Source organism: Rhinolophus sinicus, linkage group LG07 (genome assembly GCF_036562045.2).
Source record: "Rhinolophus sinicus isolate RSC01 linkage group LG07, ASM3656204v1, whole genome shotgun sequence".
NCBI lineage: Eukaryota > Metazoa > Chordata > Mammalia > Chiroptera > Rhinolophidae > Rhinolophus > Rhinolophus sinicus.
In genome coordinates, this window is record NC_133757.1 from 127,642,028 (window position 1) to 127,656,284 (window position 14,257).

Consider the following 14,257-nt stretch of genomic DNA (forward strand, 5'->3'; position numbering starts at 1 on the left):
AGCAGCGATGTGAGCAGCACAGAGCAGAAGCAGAGGGTAAAGGGGTGGCTGAGAGCCGACATGGAGGGGCCTCAGCTTGGATGGTGACAGCCCCCAAAGCGTCACCTTAACCATGCAATTACTGTGCACCATGACCTGTGTTGGCCACTCTACATGGATGCTCTCACTTGGTCCTCAGGACACACGTATGAGGTCTGTGGAGTTCTCTGTCGAGAGGACCCAGCCCAGGTCACACTGCCCATCAACAGACAAGTTAAAGTTCAAACCCACACTTTCCTGACACCACAAGCCCTGAAATCGTATCAGTGCTGCCATGGTGAGATGAGAGCAGAAAGGGCACATGTAAGCAGTATTGTGAAGCGTCACATGGTGATAAAAGAGGTGAAGAGAATGTGCGTAAGAGATTAGGCCAGGACCTGCCCGTATGTACAGGGACCCGCCTGAGACCAGGAGCTGGGACCTAACACAGGACACCCGCCTCCCGCGGGCACTTCACGCCACGGCCACGGCCACCGGCCAGCACTTCCTGCCTGCTCGCCCCATGCTGCTTTCAGTCAACTGCTGCTTGGCCCCGTCTGTCAGCACTGCCCTCCCTCTGACACCCCTCTCCTGAGTGCTGTGGACCCCCTGGCCATGACAGCATAACTGTCTGGGGACAGTGTGGTGAGTTTGTGTCTCTCTCCCAGAGTGATGCTGCCGTTCCAGAAACTACAAATGTTAGCAGTTTCTTGACAAGGCCACTGCAGACTGATGCCTGCAGCCCTATTTCACCCTCTCTCCCACCTCCCTGTCCAAACGCTCTGAATCAGTTCCGTGATCAGCAGTGCCCGTACATCGCCGGTCTCCCCTCGAAGCTCCTGCAGCAACTCTGCCCTGATTGAGCTGTGCCTTCCTTCCGAGGACGGCCTCCCTGGCCGCCTCCTCCAGCACAGACTCCTCTCACTGTTCCACCCGCCCAACCCCTCACTGCAGACCTCATTCCCCGGCCAGCAGCCTTGCTTTCTACAGCTCCACTCCGCTCCACGGTTTCATTGAGTTCAAAATCCAGGTGGAACACACATGTCCGACATGCTGGTCGTGCATTGTGTGACCTCCTATTTTAAATGACCTTGACCGCCATCTCCATCTTAGCAAATCAGCACCATTGTTAAACGCCAGATGCTCCTTCTCTAGAAACTACAGAATCTCATGGCAACCATTTCCTTTGCCATGACCCTCTTTCACTTCTCCATCTCATTTGAAATGTGCAATCATCACAGGAAGTCTTCGGCTTTGCTGAGGACCAGCGGCTCTCCAAGGTGGTTTACTGGTTACCAAAGCGGTGCCCCAAGTTCATTTTCCTCCTGGCCCAGACTGGATCAGATGGCCCGTCACTACAGTCACGCATTACAAAAACCGCTTTGCAAATACACCCCATTTCTCCCCACTCCCTTCCCCCCTCTGGCGACTGTCTGACAAAGTCAAACTGTTAAGAAACATTCACCTTCTAACGTGAAGGCAGAGAACTGTGGCCAGACAGAATCCCACAGGTGTGCTGAGTGGTCCTGACTTACAGGGATCACGGGCATTAAGTGGACGTGCTACGTGGGCGCCATGTTGCACTGAGGAAATGCAAACCAGCAGAGAGGGACTTTCTCATTCCCTCCCAAACAAATCTACCAAATGGCCTTATCTGCGATCGTCTGTAACTTTTCTGCAGAGCATTTTCTGTACTAATCCAGCAGAGATGTTCTTGAATTTTTCTACAGTGCTTCAAAAACTGTGAAATCATGCCAAACACTAGGAGGCAGGCCTACACGTTCTGAAACCTCACACCAGTATGTGGTTCCAGACATGCCCGATGCCTGGAATGAGAGGCCCCTGCAGCTGTGTGCGGCCATGTGACTAACCGTGTTCCGTGAAATGTAAATGCGGGGTAGCATTTCCCGCAAGTCCCCACTTTGTTTTTCTTCTTTTCAGTCTTAGTTTTTGGCTGCCCTACATGTGACACCAGGAGCTTTGGGGCATGTTGTGGACCGTGAAGGGACCTTGGAAAGACACATGCACTGAGCACGGGAGACGAGAGAGAAGCGTGGGCCCCGATGACCCTGTGGCATGCTGCTGCTGCCTGGACCCAGACTGGCCGCACGGAGACGAAAATGAGCTTCCACTGGTTCAAGCCTCTGCTTTATTTTGTTGGTTGGTTGTTTGGGTTTTACTTTTTCCGTTACGTGAAGCAGAACAAAATTTATAAATGATGCTGTTTGGCTGGTAAAATCAAGGACATGCAACACAAGGTTGATACTTATCTGGTAACATGAGATAATCACATAATATAATATGACTTGTTATGCAAATAAACCATTAGTTTCCTTTGCAATTCCCTGATCAAAAATAAGAAAATAAACCCCCAAACTGGCAATTCTCCTGCTTCTTGCCTTTCTTTCCTGTCCCACGCTGCCCGCCTGGACCCCTCTCCTCTACTTTGGCTTCTGGTGCAGCTGCTACTTTCCCTGCCGGTGGGAGCTGGTGGCTCTCGGCCTGGCCGACAGCGCTGTTCAGCACGTGGCCATTTCATGTGGGTGTAGCTTCCACAGGACTCCCAGGTCTCCCAGTGGACTCTTTTTCAGGACTGTGATGAACCTGGGGCGTGGTGCCAGGACAGCTTTTGGGGTCTCTGGGCTTTTCACGATTCTGCTCAGGTCTGTACTGGGCATCTTCTGACCGGAAGGTTGTGGTGACTCTTGAGGGAGGCAGCTTTATGCCAAGTCCAAACAGATCACCTAACTTGCGGAAAGTGCTGCGGGTCTGATACAGAAACGCCCCCGTGCCCACCAGGAGCAAGTTCCAAAAGGTCCGTTTTGCTCATGCAAAGCAGTGACCCCAGGGCTGCTTCCAAAGCTTTGGTGATGTGGTGCCCTCAGTAACAGGTGACGCAAGGTCCCGCTGGGTACGAGGGCAGTTCTTGCAGCTCTCACCACCAAGAGGTTACACCTTTCGGATGTCATTCCAGGCTAAACAGCCTCTTCGGGCTTCTTATAGCCTTAAACTTTATCTTCAGCCACCAAAGGAAGCTCAGGAACTTCCGCGACCCGATGACCTTTAGACGTGCCCAGGAAGCCGAGGCAGGGCAAGTAGTGTATTCCCTCTGCCGTGCCGACGCGCCAGGCTGTGGTTGGTGCAGACTGTGGCCCCACGACACACACGTCCAGGAGCACCCCGGCCAGAACGCTGTGTGCCGCCACCTGGAACCCTGGGACCCCCAGCCACGGCCCTGCCAGGACCCAGGCTCAGCGCCCGACCTGCCCACTTGCTGACAGCATATGTCACGTGGACAAAGTGCCGTATCTGTCGGATGGGAGCCTGGGACACAGCAGCCGAGGGGCATTTCTGCCAGGGTTCCCCTTCCTGAGGACGCCGACATCAGTGACAGGCACGGTCACGCGGGAGAGGAGCAGGCCACACTCCTCTCTCCCCTGTGGCCCCTCCCACCCAGGAAAAGGAAAAGCCACACCTCACATCAACATGATGGCACCTCATTTTGAGGTTTGCTTCTTCTCGGAATTTAAAATCCAGTGAAAGCAAGCCTTTTCTTTTCTTTTGTAATAAATCTTGTATAGGAAAATGGAAAAAAGGCGTCAATGAACATACAATATTTCAGTCCGAACAATTTATCATTTGGGGAAGCAGGTGAGGAAGCTCTGGGATACAGGAAGCACACTGACACCCACTTTGTCACTCGTCTGAGTGTTTCTAATCACGCAGAATGAGCAAAACAATAAACACACAAAATGAACAACAGCGATTGGAAAGGTGACCTGCAACTGGTTTCAATGTGTGTTGGTAAGTATCCCTTTTCCGGGAGGAATGATGCTCCATCCTTGAGATATTTACATCATTTACTGAACTGGAATCTTTCTTGAGGAAATTGTTCATTTCTGTAACCTCGAAAAGAATTCCATTGCAAAGAAAAAAGCCCAATGTTGCAGATTTTTAAAAGCACCTGTGTGCTTTTCTCTACCTGTTTAGTAGCCTTTGTTGTGATTTAGCAGCATTGATGCAAAGTAGCTGAAACAGACAGCGAGTCCCATGGAAGCAACATCGGGTAAGCCATTCGAGCTTGTTATGAATTGTTAATGGTCTTCTGATCCTTAAACCAGATGCCTAAACTGAATAGACCACTATCAGCAGACATGCAAATTACATGAGCGCCGTGGTGCCCAACCACATGTGGGCCGCTGACCACTTCGCTGCTTTCCTCAGTGTCCCTGAGAACCCGCAGTTTTCCGCATACTCTAAAAGAGGTAGTGTCAAAATATGTGTCCTATGACAAGTAATCAGAACTTATTATCTCAAAATGAACACAATTTTCCTGAGGCTTTGTCTCAGGAAATTAGCCAGAGATGGCATTTCATGTATTCTCTTTACATAGATGAGCACGGGGAAAAACACATCATTCTATTTTATGTCTGATGACAAGACATCAAGCATCTTCCATTCCAGTGCTTTCCATGATGTGCGCATTTCATATCTAAGAGCAATGGGACAATGCACCCCTTCCTCTAAGCACCCAGCACTCTACCTTGTGTATGTGCCACGTCCTCACTGCGTGCTGTCCCAATGTCCACGTGCCTGACGAAGCCTGCCCCTCCGCCACAGCCGTCCTCTCCTGGGAGGCCCGCCCTGATCTGCAGACAGAAACGACGCTCCCTTGTATGACTGAATGATGCTTTTGGCACTGCTCCCACACGTCCCATTCTGTCTGTGACGTAAGCAGCATCCCAGAGCTCACGGTCACCTGAGTAAACGAAAGAACAACTCAAAATGAAACCCAGCAGGTGAAATGCAAGGTACTTCAATTAGAACAAGAAGCACAAGAAGCACTTATAATCATTCACTTGTAATAATTATGAGACAGACAATATGATGGGAAGTAGCCAGGCTGTCACGCCTGGTTGTGACTTTATCTTATAATCGAAGAAGACGATTAAGAAATGGCCATTCTGGGAAGGTGGCCCAAGGTACAAAGTCCCAGTTATAAAATCCTTAGTCCTGGGGACAGAATGAAAGCATGGCAGCTGCAGTCAACCGTTCTGCACTGTATACTTCAAAGTCACTGAGAGAGGAGGTCTCAAAGCTCTCGTCACAAGAAAACAGAAATTTGTGACTATGTGTGGAGGTGGATGGTAACTAGACTACCCTGGTGATCCTTTCTGAATATGTGTAAATATCAAACCATTATGGTCGTCAGCTGAAGTGTAATGTTACATGTCAACTATATTGCAATTAAAACCAAACACCCATGATGGGAGCTGGAACCTTTGAGGACAAAGGGAGCGTAAAAGGACTCTCCTGTCCTAAGATGTGAGCGGTCTTGTGCATCCAATGACGATGCCTCCACTGAATGTAGAGGAATGAAGCATTTCCCTGAGAATGGAGCTTTGAAACACGGTGACCATTTGTTAGTGGTGGAAACCCTGGTGTCTTCTTACACAGAAATGTGTAGTACGTACAGAACCCTGTTTCTCGGAAGCCTTTAGATGATTTCTGCCTGAGGGGAGGGGAGAAGAAGGACCCTGGACGGTGAACTTCGCAGGTGCAGTCATGTCAACTCGTGGGTTCTACTGACCCTTCCCACGCCTCCGACCAGCATCACCGAACCTGACAAGGACAGTCACACCTTCTATAACTGAAAGCCAGGAAAAGACAGTGTCACCGTAGTTGTTTGGGTAACTGAGGGTAAAGCAGAGTCTTCGTTCTGGAGGCGGCTCTCTTCATCATTGACACTTTTTATAAAACCTACCGGCGGAATTTGTCTCACCGAGTATGGCACTGGAGAGAGTTTCCTTGTCACTGCAGCCTCCGGGGCTGGCGGTGCGTCGGGCTGCTTAATTCTAGTTTGGAGTCCTGCATTTGGTTCTCCCTACCCGGAGAGGTTGGAGGCTGCGTGACCATCTCATGGGGCTTCCCTCCCATTACCTCTCCTTCCATCGCTGCCTGCCACACACTCTTCGACAGAAATCCGTAAAGCGAGAGGTGCTGCAGGAGGCCAGGGGGTGTCCTCCAGTCGGAGGTGCCGTCTGCAAATGGGGTCCTGTTGACCCGCCTCAGTGGCGAGTGTGAGCAGGCGCGAACCTGCTGACAGGCACAGCCTCTCACTCAGTGAGGGGACACTGAGCCAACAGAGGCGAATTCAAAGCGCTGCCTGACTGCCTGCACGCTGGGCCCTTCAGGGTCACCTCTGTCCTCCTGGGCTTAGGCAACTATTTTAGGACAGTGAGCCTCTTAGCCATGAAACTAGAAGTGGCCAATCTGCAGAGGAAAACCCGGATTGAACCTAAAACAGTGCATCACATTTGAAAACTTCTGTATCTGTTTCACTTTTATTTCTTGGCATACTTGTGTAAATTAAACCTTGGCTGGAATGTGATCATTTTATTGCAATATTATTATTATTATTATTTTATTTTTTTTTAATTTTATTTTACTGTAGGTGATTTCAGTCGGTAGTGGGCCTCTTCGTCTTGCCTGTCTGCTGTGCAGGGAGTCCTTTGTGGAGTTTTTGTTGTTCGATTCTTTGTAAATTCCAGGGGAGCTTTACAGAGGCTCATCTCACGCCGCCATTTTTCCGGAAATTCTGCAAAATATTATTTTGATCACGACATCTGACTCCTCTTGTTAGTCTCGTTCTCTCACAAACATCACAAAGGTTTTGCAAATTGCTCTCATCTCCCCATTTGCAACTCACAACCTGAAATGCGGTAGGAAAATAGAACTCTGAGGAACTGGCAGCCAATTCAGCGTGCAGTCGTCATCCATCGTTCAAGGGCAGCTGCCAAAGGTGGGCGTGAGAGCATCTGAGGAAGTGGCCGCCATCGTTGACCTTGCCTGGGCCAAAGGTGTCAGCCTTCACGGACACACATAGTTCCCATGTCTGAAAATTGTCCTGGAACGAGTCAATTTCAAAATTGTGGGGTTAGACTCTACTCCAGCTTTGATTTTACCTATGAGAAAACGCGGGGAATGACTTTGTAAGAGAGTGGTGAGTAATTAGCAAGGTGAGATTTTAGGGCATCTTAGAAAGCTGGGAAGTCCCCTCACATGATCACAACACCTTCCCCGTGACAGATTTTAGGAGTCCACAGGAATAACACACCTTTTCTGGGGTGGTCTACTCACTCATGCTAACGCGACCCAAGCACCTGCCATTATGTAGCCACCATGCCCGCCAGGAAAACCACAATTTTGACAAAACACGATTCCTGCATGACAAGGGATGTGGACAAACAGGAGACAGAAACCGGACCGTCAGAGCTCCCTGAGGTGGAGTGACCACACAGACAGGGTGCCGAGAAGCCTTCCAGACACAGCCAAGGCCCCAGAGGAAACGGGGACTGTGGGTACACAGTCCGTTCTTGGGAGACAAGAAGTGAATGATCTGTGATGGGCGGAAGCGACTGTATGTAAATGATGCTTTCAAGAAATTTGCTTAAGCAAACCAAAACCAAAACCAAGAGAAAAGAAAAAAGAATTTGTGCTATGCTGATGCATGTCAAGGAGGGAGTCCCGCCCCTGATGCGGGTTTACAGGCTCTGTGAAAGAGCCCAACAGAGAAGGAGGGAATGCACAGCACGGAGTGCTTTGGGGATGGGGCGCGTTCCTTCCATCCAGGTTACTGGCTTCTCTTTGTGTAGAGGAGACAATAACGTAATGCCGGTAAGCAGCACACACCTGACCCCCAGGTTCAAAGCAGGAAGCCGGGCCAGGAAGAGGTAAGAGCAGGGGGTGGAGGGCTGCACTGGGACTTGTGGGAGTCGGAAGAGGGAGACAAGAAATGGGAGAAGCAGCTGAGCAAGGATGCTGACTCTTTACTTGTGTCAAAGCACCAGCTGAGATTCGAGAGCGTGCTTTTAGTGCCAGCCGTCGTGGGGCTGTGCCCTTCCTGCTCCACAGCAGTGTGGGGCTCATGGGTGAAGGACATCAGCAGGTGTGTGGAGAAGAAACAGTGGGGTGAAGGTCTTGGGAGGGCTGAGGAAGACGTGTGGGAAGTGACGGCATCACATGTCCAAAGCATAGAGAAAAAAGCCAGTACACGGGGAGACGGGGCCGAAGGTCTCAATGCAGTCAAAGACCGAGGATTCCTGGGAGCAGGAGACTGCGGAAGCCAGAGGGAAGGGGCAGATGAGGGAAGGGCTTGCTGGGTATCAAAATTCCTGGGCTGGGAACTGTCCCATGCACACCCAGCGTGCTGCCTTGGGAGAGTACATGGAACCACAGCAGCAGTGACAATGACCGCATGTAACAGTCACATCCATATATGTGACCAGGGGTCAGTTAGGCCCTCCACTTGCCTATAGAGACTTCCAGAAGAATGGAGGCAAATGACAGGGGAAGAAGAGTGCAAGCTGGGGGCCAAACCCTCAGTGAATATGGAAGACGATTCACCAGAAACATCTGATGCTGGCGGCTTTGGGCACCGGAAACAAGAGGCTGGAGGGGTTTTCTTGCCTGAAGAGAGAAGAACGGGGTCTGTGACGTGAGAAGGGGAGACTGCTGCTGGGGTCAGAGACCCGGAGAGGCCAGGCGTGTGGCAGCCAGCCCGGTGCCGCTGCAGCTTGGACGAGAAACGGACAGAGAACGTACCATGTGCTCCGCCTGGGCCTCACATATGTGCTCAGAGTCCGGCAGGAAACCAGCAGACACTGCCGGCGCCCTTTCAAGGGTCCTCCTGTGGACAGGAAGTGGGCACGCCTCTGCCTCATATCTCTCAGCTGGAGCCCGCTGGCATCTGTGCTCCCCAGACCCCTTGGGAGAAGCGGCTGGGCCTATGCACTGTGTCTCAGCAGCTCGGACACAGCTGAGGAAACAACAGGCTGTTAATAAATGCCGGTGCCCGCCTGGCACCGCAGGGGCCCACACAAGCCTGTGGGACGGCCGACAGTGCAGGACCGAGCAAATGCCTGTTCAAGTTGGCTTCTTGTTTGTTTCCTCTGAAGCATCCAGGAGCAAAACAAAGGAGTCCGAAGTGTGGCTCTTTCCCCAGCTCGTGTGTCCAGAAAACTGGTTGGAGACCTGCTCTTCAAACAAATTTCCATGAAGCAAGACACTTTTCCCCACTTGACACAGGTAGCCATTGTCCTACCTTACGAGGACGTTCCATTTCTTCTTATATTATGACGTAATTCATGGATTTGTACTTTGGTGACAATAAATACAGTCAGAAAATTGTCATTGCTTTTTCAAGCCTTGTTTCAGTAGGTGCCTGACTCCCGCGGTGTCACAGTGGACGCCTGTATTTTTCTCTTATGCTGATAGCCACTGGGTGCTGACAGGGGACACAATTCAAAGGTGAGCAGAACCGTGCTGTGAAACTCCCCGAGACAGCCTTACAATCCACACGTCACCATCACTGTCTGTGACAACCCTAACAAACCACACCGTCGTACCTGAGGCATTCTGCAGCTGGTAGTTTCACGTGTGCAGAATAATAGTGAAAAACTGAGCTACTGGACACTCCCCCCACGACTAGGCTGTGAAACGTTCCTCACTTTGCTCTAACTCATGTATACACTTAGCTTCGCAAAGCGTATCAATGGTATCATTTATGTTATTCCAATTTCTTACGTAAATATTAGCCCTACTAATACAGTGCCTGCTTCCTTAGACTCTTTCTGAGTTCAGGTGTTAATTTGCAGACATTCAACAAATATTTATAGAGTGCCTATAATGCCCAACACAGTGAGCTGGATTCGTGCTAGGACACTGGGTTTAAATTGACTTCAGATACAGAAAGTTCAGTTCCTATATGAGACATGCCATTTATTTATAAAACTGCAGAGGCACATGACAGAATGCTTCCATGAGGCAGATAGATGATTGATTGATTGATAGATAGATAGATAGATAGATAGATAGATAGATAGATAGATAGACAATTTTTTAAATCACCACAAACAATTCTGAGAACTATATATAGAAATATTGTTTCCTTTGAGTACTGACCAAGTTTGTTTTTGACAAGGTTCGTTCTTTTGGATTTCTTCAATTCTCTTACTTCACTAAGTTGCGTTCTATGATGCTGTTGTATTCACTTGAACTTGGCAGGAGGCATGATGCCGATTATGCCTGCTTCTTATGTATCAGGAAGTGAGATCTCTGAGCTGCTCACTGAAGTTAAACCCCAGCCTAGCAAGAGAGCACACTCAGCTCACTGCAGGACGCAAGGCCCAGGCGCGTTTCGTATGCTTTCGTACAGCGTTCCCATTGTCACTGTGACAGAATGAAAATGGTGGATGCTACCATGATGAAACACTGGAAGCTTGAATCTGCGTTTTCCAACAGAAAGCTTCTTAGACAAACCCACTGACCTCATGGAGACTGACCATGAGGAGCGGCATCTATTGCCACCAACAGTCACGATGCCTAAGGACAGTGTTAGGAAGCCAAGGAGTTGACTCATACGTCTCCAGGCCACACCCCGAAGGCAAAAAATTCTACACCATGTCGTGTGATTGATGGAAGGCGTGTAGGCTGCAGATTGGGGCTGATGTGAGCCCAGTGGGTTCAATGGCTTGCAGGTGACAACAGGACTTTCTGCAGACTGCACTGGCTCTCCTGGAAAGTGCATAGATATAGTGGTATCTACTTACAGCTTTATGCTACTTTCCTTTCTGTTTCCGGTGTTTTGAATGTCCATTAATTCAAAATGAATTTGGTAAGATGATATTTGTGGTGGGCAGGATGACACCCACCAGAGAGACAAAGTCCTAAACCCTGGAACCTGTGACTATGTGGTGTTACATGGCAGACAGCAAAGGGCTGCTAATCGGCAACCTGTGAAATGGGGGGATTATTCTGGGGTCTCCAGGGAGACCTCATGTAACCAGCAGGGTCCTCTAAGTGCAAGCAGGAGGCAGAAGACAAGCATCAAAGACACATATGGAAGCAAGATCAGAATGACGGGACGTGAGCAGGAAATGACCGCGTGACTCTGAGGTTGGGAGGGGTCAATGAGCCAGGGAGCGGGGTGACCCTGGCAGCTCCGAATGCGAGGACAGAGATTGTCCCCGCAGAAGGGCCGCAGCCCAGCCGGCACCCTCACTTCCCCCAGTGTGAACTGTGTAGATGTCTGTCCTGCAGAGCTCTGAGACAGCCGTTCTGTGTTGTTTCAGTGTGACTTTGGTAAGTTGTTACAGCGCAATAAGAAACTAGGAGAAGGCTGTCATTTTGAGACTGGTTTTGAAACTAAGAAAGCCAGCACTGTGGGTGAAGACTTCAGCTTTGCTTCACCCCTGAAGCATCCACTTGGGGTGTTTTGGGAAATGGGTAAACAGCTAGAACTTCATAGACTGGACACTGAGTGTGAAACTTACTTTTGAAGATTGTTGCAAATTATGTTTGAAACCATCAGCTATCAAAAATGACTTTACTGCGTGAAAAAGCAAGACATGGTTGATGGTATCGCACACATCTGCAGTGTGAGCTGCGGCATTAGTCCTCAGGTAATAACCGGGTCAGAACCCCTTCATGCGTGGATCCACTGAGCTCACCTCTCAGACTGTCCTGAAAAGCACAGGCAACGCAGAGGAACAAATGCAGCCTCCACTGGCGTCTGGAGTGAGTTAAGTGCGCCCAGGACAAACAGAAGCCAGAGGTTTGTGGCTGGCTCTCCACCAGCTACTCTATGATCTCCAGCTTGTCCCCATATGCAGATGCCCCTCCGGGTGCCTGCTGCACCAGAGACAATGTCTCAGCAGCAGTTCTGAATCTGTCACCTGAGCTGCTTTGTGCACGGCTTCCTGTCCCAGGAGGCGAGCCTGGGCCTCACTTTACAAGTTTCTTTAAAACCACACTCAATTTTGGGGGGATTGTTATCATTGAAATCTTTAAGGAATATTCTCATCTATTTAATTGCTATAGTTTCTAATTGATACTGGCTGCTTCATTTTCATGTCTTATATTTTAATGGTTGTGTTCTCACTCATAGTGGCTTGTTGTTTGTTAAAATTTGTTAATTTAAATCAATTTATTTTTTGTATGTTTTCAGTGTGGTACAAACATGTTTATAGTACACATTTAAACAAACAATGGCTGAGATGACCAAGTTACATAGATGTGGGAGAAGAGAAATGATACCTCAGTTACTGGACAAAGTCCTAATGTAATTTAGTTCACTTAGTGTAAGATGGCCTTAAGCTAAAAAGTACTCCTAGAAAACAAAGAGGTGGGAGCAGGCGGGCTACCCAGGGGAATATTCCACCGCGTCCAATCAGTGGAATGTTTCTTCAGATACCTGAGGATATGTATGTGTCACAGTCACTGTAATGAAACATTTCTGGGATTAGCTTTACAAAACTGTTCTCCTGCTAGTTTAGGGTCATATCAAGAATAACTTAAATGGAATGAAAATGTGATTGTCTGGCATCTAACAGAACATTCCTCAGACGCCCACAGGGATAGCATTCATAGCACAGCCTACACAGACAGCCAAGAGTCATTGAACAGTGAATAGATCAGAAATAAACTGTACACTTCCCCAAATCTACTTTCTAGCACACACTGATTTTTACCACACTCTAGGAAGGTTTCATTGAAACAAACAAAAACCAACACACTTGTGAAGCTCAAAGTTTAAAAGGAAAAAGTACTCATTTTTATACATTTTCCTCGGTGGAAATGAAAAGGGCACTCACCCTACACTAGATTCCAGCCAAGAACAAAATCTGTAGTTTCACAGATATTCCATTATTTTTAAACAACTGTGTGTCACATTAGAAGAAATTCTTTCTCGATCAAAATTGTTCAGAAACAGAGAAGCCATTTTTAAAGCTATGGCTTTTCATATTTGTATAGTTTTCTTAATGCTCTGCTTGCCCTGATTATAATATTTGAATGGGATTATTTACATTGAAAATGTCCTTAATCCCCAAAGAGGAAAGAATGAAATCAGGGTTAAGTCTGGCTTCACCCATTTGCTGTTTGTATGTTGGAAGTTTTGTGTAGTCTCAGTGTCCCCTGCCCCCTCCATCCCTAAGCTGGGCCGCTCTCAGGACACTGACCCCCAGGCAGGGAGGCCACCGGGCAGGGAGGCCACCGGGCAGGGAGGCCACGGGGCAGGGAGGCCACCGGGCAGGGAGGCCACCGGGCAGGGAGGCCACGGGGCAGGGAGGCCACCGGGCAGGGAGGCCACCGGGCAGGGAGGCCACGGGGCAGGGAGGCCACGGGGCAGGGAGGCCACCGGGCAGGGAGGCCACCGGGCAGGGAGGCCACGGGGCAGGGAGGCCACCGGGCAGGGAGGCCACGGGGCAGGGAGGCCACCGGGCAGGGAGGCCACCGGGCAGGGAGGCCACCGGGCAGGGAGGCCCTCTGAGGCTCTCCTCAGGCTGCCTGAGCCGAGGTGGCTGAACTGCCGCCTGCCGCCCAGGGCGAGGCTCCTGCTCACGCGGCCCAGGGCTCACGCGGCCCAGCTCAGAGGCTCAGGTAAGCGCCTGCCTCCTGTGCCCAGTGTCCTCAGCTCGCAGACGGACGCTCACTGTCTGCTGGGGGAACCTCACACAAGCTCCGTGCTGAAACCTCGGGCTTTCTTCGCTGTTGTCTCCACACTCACAGTCCCCAAAATTGTCCTAGAAGCTTCTCTTCCCTGTACAACTGCGACAACGGCACACTGCCCACAGAACTTGCGCCTGGCAAGTCACACAGACAGAGCGCCTGCTCTCACACAGGTCACGGGTGGATGGAATGTTGGCGTTGCCCCAGCACACGCGGAGCCCTGACTCCCCCCGCGACGGCATGAGGAGGCGCCCGGGTCTGCACGGAAACGCGCGCTCGCTCAGATGCTTCACTTAGTCACCAGACCCTGGATTCCAAACACCTGCATCACAGACGTTCTTATCTATAAACGTCACATGGTCGAGATTTTTCTTATGCAGCCCATTTAATTAGATGACATATTGTAATGTAGACTCCAGATTTACTCTGTATTCCCACCCCCCACCCCTGCAGTGACTAATGCTGCTCCACGCATGCTTGTCTGCGACGGAGACCTCAGGCCACCTTCAAGTGTGTCTTCCTCACATGTGGGTTTCTTGTCATACAAGCAGATTTAAGAAATGCGTGAGGGGATTTTAACATATTGTTTAACAATTACTCAGAAATCGTTTAATTGCATTAGTGTATCTCTCCTAAACTCTGAGAAAAGTAACTCTCCTTCTGTGGAATACAAATTTCATACTAAATTGGAAAGGCTAATGATTCTTTGGCCCTTCCATTTTTATCAAAT

At 49.7% G+C, this 14,257-nt stretch overlaps 1 long non-coding RNA gene across 1 annotated transcript in view; it reads right to left on the reverse strand.

Annotated features, from left to right (window-relative positions):
• The window catches only part of LOC141572771 (uncharacterized), a 146,242-nt gene that overhangs the window by 12,076 nt on the left and 119,909 nt on the right, over nt 1–14,257 (reverse strand). The window contains exon 4 of the long non-coding RNA XR_012498270.1: nt 4,562–4,777. This is a non-coding gene — a long non-coding RNA (uncharacterized LOC141572771). The remainder of the gene's footprint in view (nt 1–4,561; nt 4,778–14,257) is intronic.